The following is an 8,180-nucleotide window of genomic DNA, read 5'->3' as shown; positions in this document are numbered from 1 at the left end:
AGGTCATGTAGATATTCCACTCTAAGATGGAGTTTTTTTAAATCGCCAGGCCTTTCAAAAATAATAATTTTTAAAAATGCTAAAGAAAGACACTGTAGGCCTGGGAGAGAAGATCCCAAAGTGACTCTTGACCACAAATCTTCTAGTGTTTTAGCCGTGAGGTCAGCAACTTCATCTATTTGGTAATTATAAGAAAATGGAAAGGCATGTTGTACCTTTGAACCAAAATGCTGTGTGCAATCTTTAAGCATACCTGCAGAAAACCTCACATAAGACTGACACCCACAAACACATACATTTTATATTTGTACATGTACATAGATGCACATACACATGTGTGTGAGCAAATAATCTTTTTCACACTACATATGAAAGTGATTCCATTGTCTTCAACAGCAGATTTCCCCTTCTAGCCTCCCTACTCTCTTACTTTTTTTCCATCTTTTCCTTTCTACTAGCTGCTACTGGACTGCCTACAAACATGCCCATGTCTCCCACATCCTCAAACAATTCTCACTTGATTCTGGGCGTCCTTTCTAGTGATTATTTCCTATCTCTCCAAGCTTGTAGGGCTAAATTGCACTGCTCTAGGCTTCTCCCTGACTGCTCCTTCTTAGCCTTCTTTGCTGCATCTTCAGCCGTGTCATTCCTGTTAACCATGGGTGGTTCATGGAAATTAAGTGCATGTCCATCAGTTGGGGGATGGCTGAATAAGTGATAGTATATGAAAGTTATAGAATAGTATTGTTCTATAAGAAACGATCAGTAGACTGATTTCAGCAAGGCCTGGAGAGACTTACACAAACTGATGCTGAGTGAAATGAGCCGAATCAGGAGAATATTGTACACAGTTGTGTGTGATGATCAGCTGTGAAAGACTTGACTCTTTTCAACTATGAGGTGATTTAAGGCAATTTCTATAGTCTTGCAATGGAAAGTGCCATTTGCATCTAGAGAGAGAGCTATGAACCTGAATGTGAATCAAAGCATAGTATTTTCACCTTTTGTTGTTGTTGATTTGCCTGCTTGATTTTTTTTCTTGTATTTTTTCCTTTTGATTTTTTTTTTTTTTTTTTTTTTGCACAGCATGATAAATAAGGAAATGGCTTTAGAAGAATTACATCTGTTTAATTTGTATTGCTTGCTGTCTTAAGGAGGGGAAAGGGGGAAGAGAAAAAAAGAAAAATTTTGAACACAAGGTTTTACAAAGATGAATGCTGAATACATCTTTGCATGTATTTGGAAAAATAAAATACTATTAAAAACAAGACAAAATAAAAAACATGGGTGTTCCATGGGTGACCATGCTTCTATATTATTTTTCTTGATCTCATCAAATCCCTTGGATTCAATTTTTTTTTCTGTGTTGATGATTCTTAGATGTAAATTCACTGACTTCTAGGTTGTCATCTCCAACTGCTGTCTCTCCGATTGCCATCATCAACTGGATGTCCCATAGACATCTTAAACTCAATTTGTCCAAAATTAAACTCATTCTTTTTTCCCCTCACTATAAGTTCCCTATTATTGGCTAGGGCAGGGTTTCTTAAACTTTTTCCACTTGCAATCTCATTTCACTCAAAAAAATTTTACACTACCCCACATATATAGGTATATAAAAAATAGTTATACAAAGCAAACATCTACTAATAATAAATTATAATTTTGCAAACCCCTCCCTTCCATTCAGTTACACTACCCCATATGACATTACAACTCACAATGTAAGTAGTTTTCATCTAGGGCACCAGTCATTATCCCTATTTTACAGATAAGAAAGCTGAGACAAAGAGAAAATAAGTGACTTGCCCAGGATCACACAAACTAGTAAGTGTCTGAGGCTGGATTTGTGTAATCAGTTTTTCCTGACTCCAGGTCTGGTACTTTTTCTACTCTTCCAGCTCAATAAACTGCACTGGCTCCCTATCACCTGCTCCATCAAATATAAACATCCTTAATAACCTTGTCTTCCTGCACATGCATCTGTCCAGTCTCCTTACATGTTATACCACTTTCCATCATGTGCCGTCGGATCTAGTGATACTGTTTTTTGAGCAAGATGACTCCATCTCCTAATTCAGGGTGTTTTCATTGCCAAGCTCCAATGGCAAGCTCTTATTTCCACTTCTTGGCTTCCACTTCTGGCTTCCATTAAGTTTTAGTCCTTCCTAACTCTAGTACCTTCACTGTTGGTTATTTCCAATTTAACTTATATACCATATATTTTGTTTGTCCATAGTTGTTTATATATGATCTCTCCTTGAGAGCAGGAAATTTTTAAAAAATCTTTCTATATATCACCAGTTCTTAGAGTAGACACTTAATAAATGTTTATTTGGCTAATCAACTGATTAGAATCCTCATCGTATAGGAGTCAAAACATGAGTATATTTATGAATTATTTAAGTTATTCATATCCCTAGATAGTTACTGGAAATGCTGAGGATGGTAAAAATTCGTATCTCATGTTTATATCAGGAGCAAGGTGGTATAACTCAAGCTTTGATCACTCTCTATTGGCTTCATCTAGATATAGCTAACCACCATGATACAAGTTTTTTCCACTGAAGTCATCCATGAGTGACCCTTCTTGCACAAGTCTGGGAGAATCTAGAGTACCTAGATCATAGGAAATAGGTCATTGAGAACCCCTAGAAAAGGTGTTTATAATAGCCAAAATTGCTTTACCAATAACAGATCATGCTCTGTGGGTGTGAAATATCACACACACACACACACACACACACACTCAAATTACTGGTTTTGCTGAACTATTATTTTTTCTTTTTTAATTGCTGGTTTAAAAGATGTCTCATTAAGGCAATATTCACATACACATGCACATAGATATGTATATGAATATATTTGTATGTGTTGAGCATATGTTGAGCTTTTGTATTATATACATATTTAGAAATGAACATTATATAAGAAACAAAGTAGTCAATAAAATGATTTTTAAAGAACAGCTTTTGTCAGAGTAACATTTTATTTTTTGAAAATAATTACTTATAGATCAGGAAAATGCTATAGCTTTAATTTAATCTAGATTATAGGAAACTATTTGATACAGTATCTCTTAATATTCTCTTATAGAAAATATGGAGAGATGTTTATTCATTGATAACACAATTAAATGGATTTGGCTCAAAGTAATTATTATTTTTTGTTAAGGCAGAGAAGGGAGCCAAGGGAAGTTGTCTCTTCCTTTGAAGGATATCGAGTGAGTGGCTTTTCCTGGCTCAGTGTCCAATCCAATTTGACCCATCACCTGGGGCAGGACAGGCATATCCCTTAGCAAGCTGCTAAGGTGTTGGGTGTAGGCTACTCCATTACACTATTTAATAATATATATAATACATGTGAAATGAAGACAAGGCAGCTCAGGATGGTGGGGTGATGGTGGAGGTAGTGGAACAACACAAGGAAGAGCACTTGATCAGGGAAAGCTTCATGTAGAAAATGGTGATTGAACTGAGTCTTAAAGAAAACCAGCAATTCCAACAATAAAGAGGGACTGAATTCTAAACATTGCTATTGGCTAACCAGTGCAAAGCATGAAGAATCAGGCCATGGAGCATCATGTGTCCTGAATATGGATCAGGCTAGGTCACAAGATGCGTTTGGGTTAGGGCAATGGGGATGGGAATTAATGTGTAAGAAGGAAGATTGAGAAGGGAAAAACTGATGAGGTTGTGAAGAGATTTAAATGTCAGAGAATTTTATATTCGATCCTAAGAGTAATAGAATCATTGAGCGTGGGTGTGATACCACATCTGTGTTTTAGGACAATCACTTTGAGTGTTATGTGGAAGATGAAGTGGAGTTGGGAAAGACATTTGAGCTAGAAAGACAACTAGCTACTGGAGTGCATAGAGCTTAGGTCTTGGAATCAGAAATACCCAATTCAAATTCAGCCTCTAATACTTAGTTGTGTAATCTTTGACAATTCATCTAACTATTGTCTATCTTTATCTGAAAAATGGGGATAAAAACAGCCTTTCCTTCCCAAGGTTTTTGTGAGGCTCAAATGAGATAATATTTGTAAAGTGCTGTATAAATGATAGGTATTATAATAATAATTAAAGATAGTCCCCCTCATTGGGAGGTCTTAAGAGGCTGTATGACCGTTTGTCAGCAATATTGTCGAAGGGACTGTTGATCAAGTACAGATCTCTCCCATGAGATCTTGTGAAAAGATCTGATCCCTTTCTTCATGAACTCCACAATATCACTGAGGGATGACACAAACCTAGACAATTATTATACAAAATTACTTTGCCTCTGCTTTTGACTTCCTTATTTCAGTCAATGACACTATCTTGTAGGCTTGTAGTTGCTCATATTGCCTCATGTAGGGAAGTAGTTGAAAATATGGAAATCATATAGAAAATATGGAAATCATCTTATAGAGAATTTTGATCACCAAGGTAAGGACTCAGTATTTTAACTTGTCAGTCAGTCATTCATGCCCTCCCATGGAGAACTTACCCATGGCAAGCATTCACAAGTTAGTCAGAAAAAGCAATACAAGGACTCTCTCGAGGTTTCTCTTAAGAACTTTAGAACTGATTGTAGGATAGGGAAGATACTGGCACAGGAACCCCAGAATGGTGTGCTCTCATCAGAGAAGGTGCTGTACTTTATGAACAAACCAGCATTGAATTAGCTCAGAAAAGATGGGAGATTTGCAAAGTTAGAGAGTCCGCCCCAAATGTTCCTAAGGACTATTTTTCCAACTTGTGGCAGAGCATTCCAAGCTTGTATTGGTCTGATCAGCCACAGTTGGACACTCTTGAACTCAACCCTACCATAATGATGTCATTTTGGTGCTTTTTGAGAATGAAGGACAGCAATGTTTTCCCAAATCACTGGGTGTAAATAAGAGAGAGGCTGAAACCACACTTCCCCATAGCCCATGGGAAAGGGATGAAGGAAAGGGATGTTCAGTCTTTTAGATTCATGTACTAGAAGCCAGGAAAGCAAGGTAGATGGTAAGAAAGATCAGTTTCCCAGCTCACCATCCCGAGAGAAGTTACAAGAACCAGTAGTCTCAGGAATTCTGGATCTTCTTTTCTCTGAGCTCACTCCTATTTCCCTAATGTAATTCCAGAAACTGAAGGCCAGTGGAAGGAAGCCACGAGGAAAATGGTATCCTTCAGCATACAGATTACCTTTCTCCCTTCCTAGCGTATGGCTTGTCCCCAAGGCCCCTATGTTGGCTTGTCCCCTCTCTTTCCTAGAAGCAATAAGGACAATCTCACTTCTGGGAGAGTATCTCACAGAGATTTCTCTGTTTGTCCGGTGGAAACCTCCGGAGTTCTAGAGTCTCCACAGAGATGAAAAGAGGAGAAATGCAAAAAGACTAATGACAGAAGTAGCTTGGGTGCAGGACTTAAGGGAAAACACATACATTTAATCTACTTGTCTGTAGAGCTATGAACTGGTCTAGCCCTGCTGGAAAGCAGTTTAGAACTATGAAAGTAAAACTTTGCATACCCTTCAGCCCCACAAAAGCACAACTAGCCTATATTCCAAAGATATTAAGGGGGGGAAAAAAGGAAAAAAGGAAAAAGACTCGTTATATTATCAACTGAGGGTGTACCATGCCTGAGGTGTCCACCAGGTGGTATTCTCTTCCAGTGACCAGCTAAGTGGACTTATTGGAGTTTCCCTTACATATGTCTGAGAAGTACAAGGTCAAGAAGGGTCTGATTAACTGAGCATTTTAAAGACCATATAGGCTGATTTTGGCATTGAAATGAATAGATATTATGCAAAGTTGATTGAGACCATTAAAAACAGGATACGTATGTCTACCATACTGTGTATCTCTGTCAAAATACCCCCACACTTACAGGACACAAATATTCAGCATGCTTAGGCCACATATTTAACACAGAAAAAAATTAAAGGAAAACAAATGGCTGAAGTTTCTACATAGAACCTGCTGTATAGCCGTCTTCCAAAATTCCTCCAAAATTCTATGACCTAGAAAGGTCATAGAAAGGGAATGAGAAGACTAGAAGTTGCAAGAATGGAGCCATCTTTCCTACTGTCTACATCATCAGCTACTTGCAAGAGCTGCCAGTCCCTGCTGCTTTGGATCTGCCTCTTATGTACTCATCTTTACCCTCTCACTTACTAACTGTGCTCTGAGTTATATTATTTTTCTAAGTCTTTTCTGTCTTAAAGTACTGTGGATTTGGGGAGCATTGGTTTACAGCCTTGGATCCTCCTCTCCTAGTCCTAGCCATTCATTTCTTATAGAAAAATAGTATTCCATCATAACATTCATATACCATAACTTATTCAGACATTCTCCAGTTGATGGGCATCCACTTAGTTTCCAGTTTCTGGCCACTATAAAAAGGGCTGCCACAAACATTTTTTCACAAGTGGGTCCCTTTCCCTCCTTTCTCTTTAGGATCCCTGTTTCTTTGGGATATAAACTCAGTAGAAATACTGCTGGATTAAAGAGTATGCACATTTCAATGGCCCTTTGGGCTTAGTTCCAAATTGCTCTCCAGAATAGTTGTAAGCTTTCACAATTCCATCAACAATGTATTAGTGTCCCAGTTTTCCCACATCCCCTCCAATATCTTTTCCCATCATTTTAGCCAATCTGAGAGGTGTGTATCGGTATATATATATATATTTATATATATATATATATATATTTTTAACATATATTGGATTACTTGGCATCTAGGGGAGATAAGGGGCGGGGAGGAAAATTTGGAACACAAAGTTTTCCAAGAATCAGTGTTGAAAAATTATCCATGCATGTTTTGAAAATAAAAAGCTTAAATTAAAAATTTTTTAAAAGGAATTTTTATTTTCCCCACTTTATCTTTCTCAGACTCATCATCATCAATCAGCACCAAGAACAACAAAATACCCCAGAGGGAAAATAATGATAATGCAAATAGATAACAAGAATTTACAGAGGTTAAGGGGTTTGAATTTTCTTTATTAGGCAATAGGTAGCTGCCTGAAATTTCTGAATTCAGGAAAGATCCATATATTTAAATATAAGGATGATACTTATATATATAAGAATATACATTCTTATATACTTAAGAATGTTCTCCCCAGAACAGAATACAAGGACTATAACACACACATTTTACAGATGGAGAAATTGAGGCTAAGAAAATTAGTTAGTGACAGATTAGGGGCTCAGATCTAGGTTTTTGGACTCAGGCTTCAGTGAACAGAAATTCCATATTATAATCAGAACTGGAATAAAAGAGGAATGAATGGGGGAAGATGACGGGTTTTGCAATATAAAGAAGCAGAAAGACCTCACTGCAAGAAATTTCTATTTTCTTAGTCAATAAGAGGTTCATGAGTGTTCAAGGACTAGCACCCCTAGTATGATCAGGGCTGTTCATCTGTAAAATAGGGAAAATAACATGCTGATGGCAAGGACTAGGGGAGGAAGAGCCAAGCCTGTAAAGTAATGCTCTCCAAATCTATAGCTCTTCAAGACAGATGGCAAAGATGAGCACAGGAGAGGCAGGTCCAAAGCAGCAGGGACTGGCAGCTATTGGAAGTAGCAGATGGTGTAGACAGAAGGAAAGATGGCTCCATTCTTGGCAGCTGGGCTAAACCAGGATGGCCATCAGGTCTCGAACCCATCTTCTTGACTTTTGTCTTGCCACTGCACTTCTATGACTTTGGAAAAGAGGTTGAGGCTGATGACTTCATGCAAATCTGTCTCATTTAAATCCTATGCATATATATGGTCAAAGTATCACCCTCTGAACTCAATGGTCCTCTTTGAAAAACAAAAGACAAACAACAAGCATTTATTAAGTGCTGCGCTTAGAAAAAGGGGCAAAAGTTAGTCCCTGTTTCAATGAGTTTATAATCTGATGAGGGAGACAACACACAAACATATATAAAGCAACATATATATGTATATACATATATATATAAAATAAAAAGTAATTATTAGAAAGAAGGTACTAGAATTAAGAGGGACTGGGAAAGGCTTCCTGCAGAAGGTGAGATTTTAATTGGGACTTAAAGGAAGAACATAGTAAGAAAAAGGAGGAGGGAGAACGTCCCAGGGAAAGGGAACAAAGAAAACGCTGGGTGGCAAGAGATGGAGTGTTTGGCTTGTCAAACAGCCCGGGGCCCGGTGTCACTGGATTGAAGAGGAGATTTCAGGA

This window comes from Sarcophilus harrisii, chromosome 1, assembly GCF_902635505.1.
Source record: "Sarcophilus harrisii chromosome 1, mSarHar1.11, whole genome shotgun sequence".
NCBI lineage: Eukaryota > Metazoa > Chordata > Mammalia > Dasyuromorphia > Dasyuridae > Sarcophilus > Sarcophilus harrisii.
Note: the sequence above shows the minus strand (reverse complement) of the source record.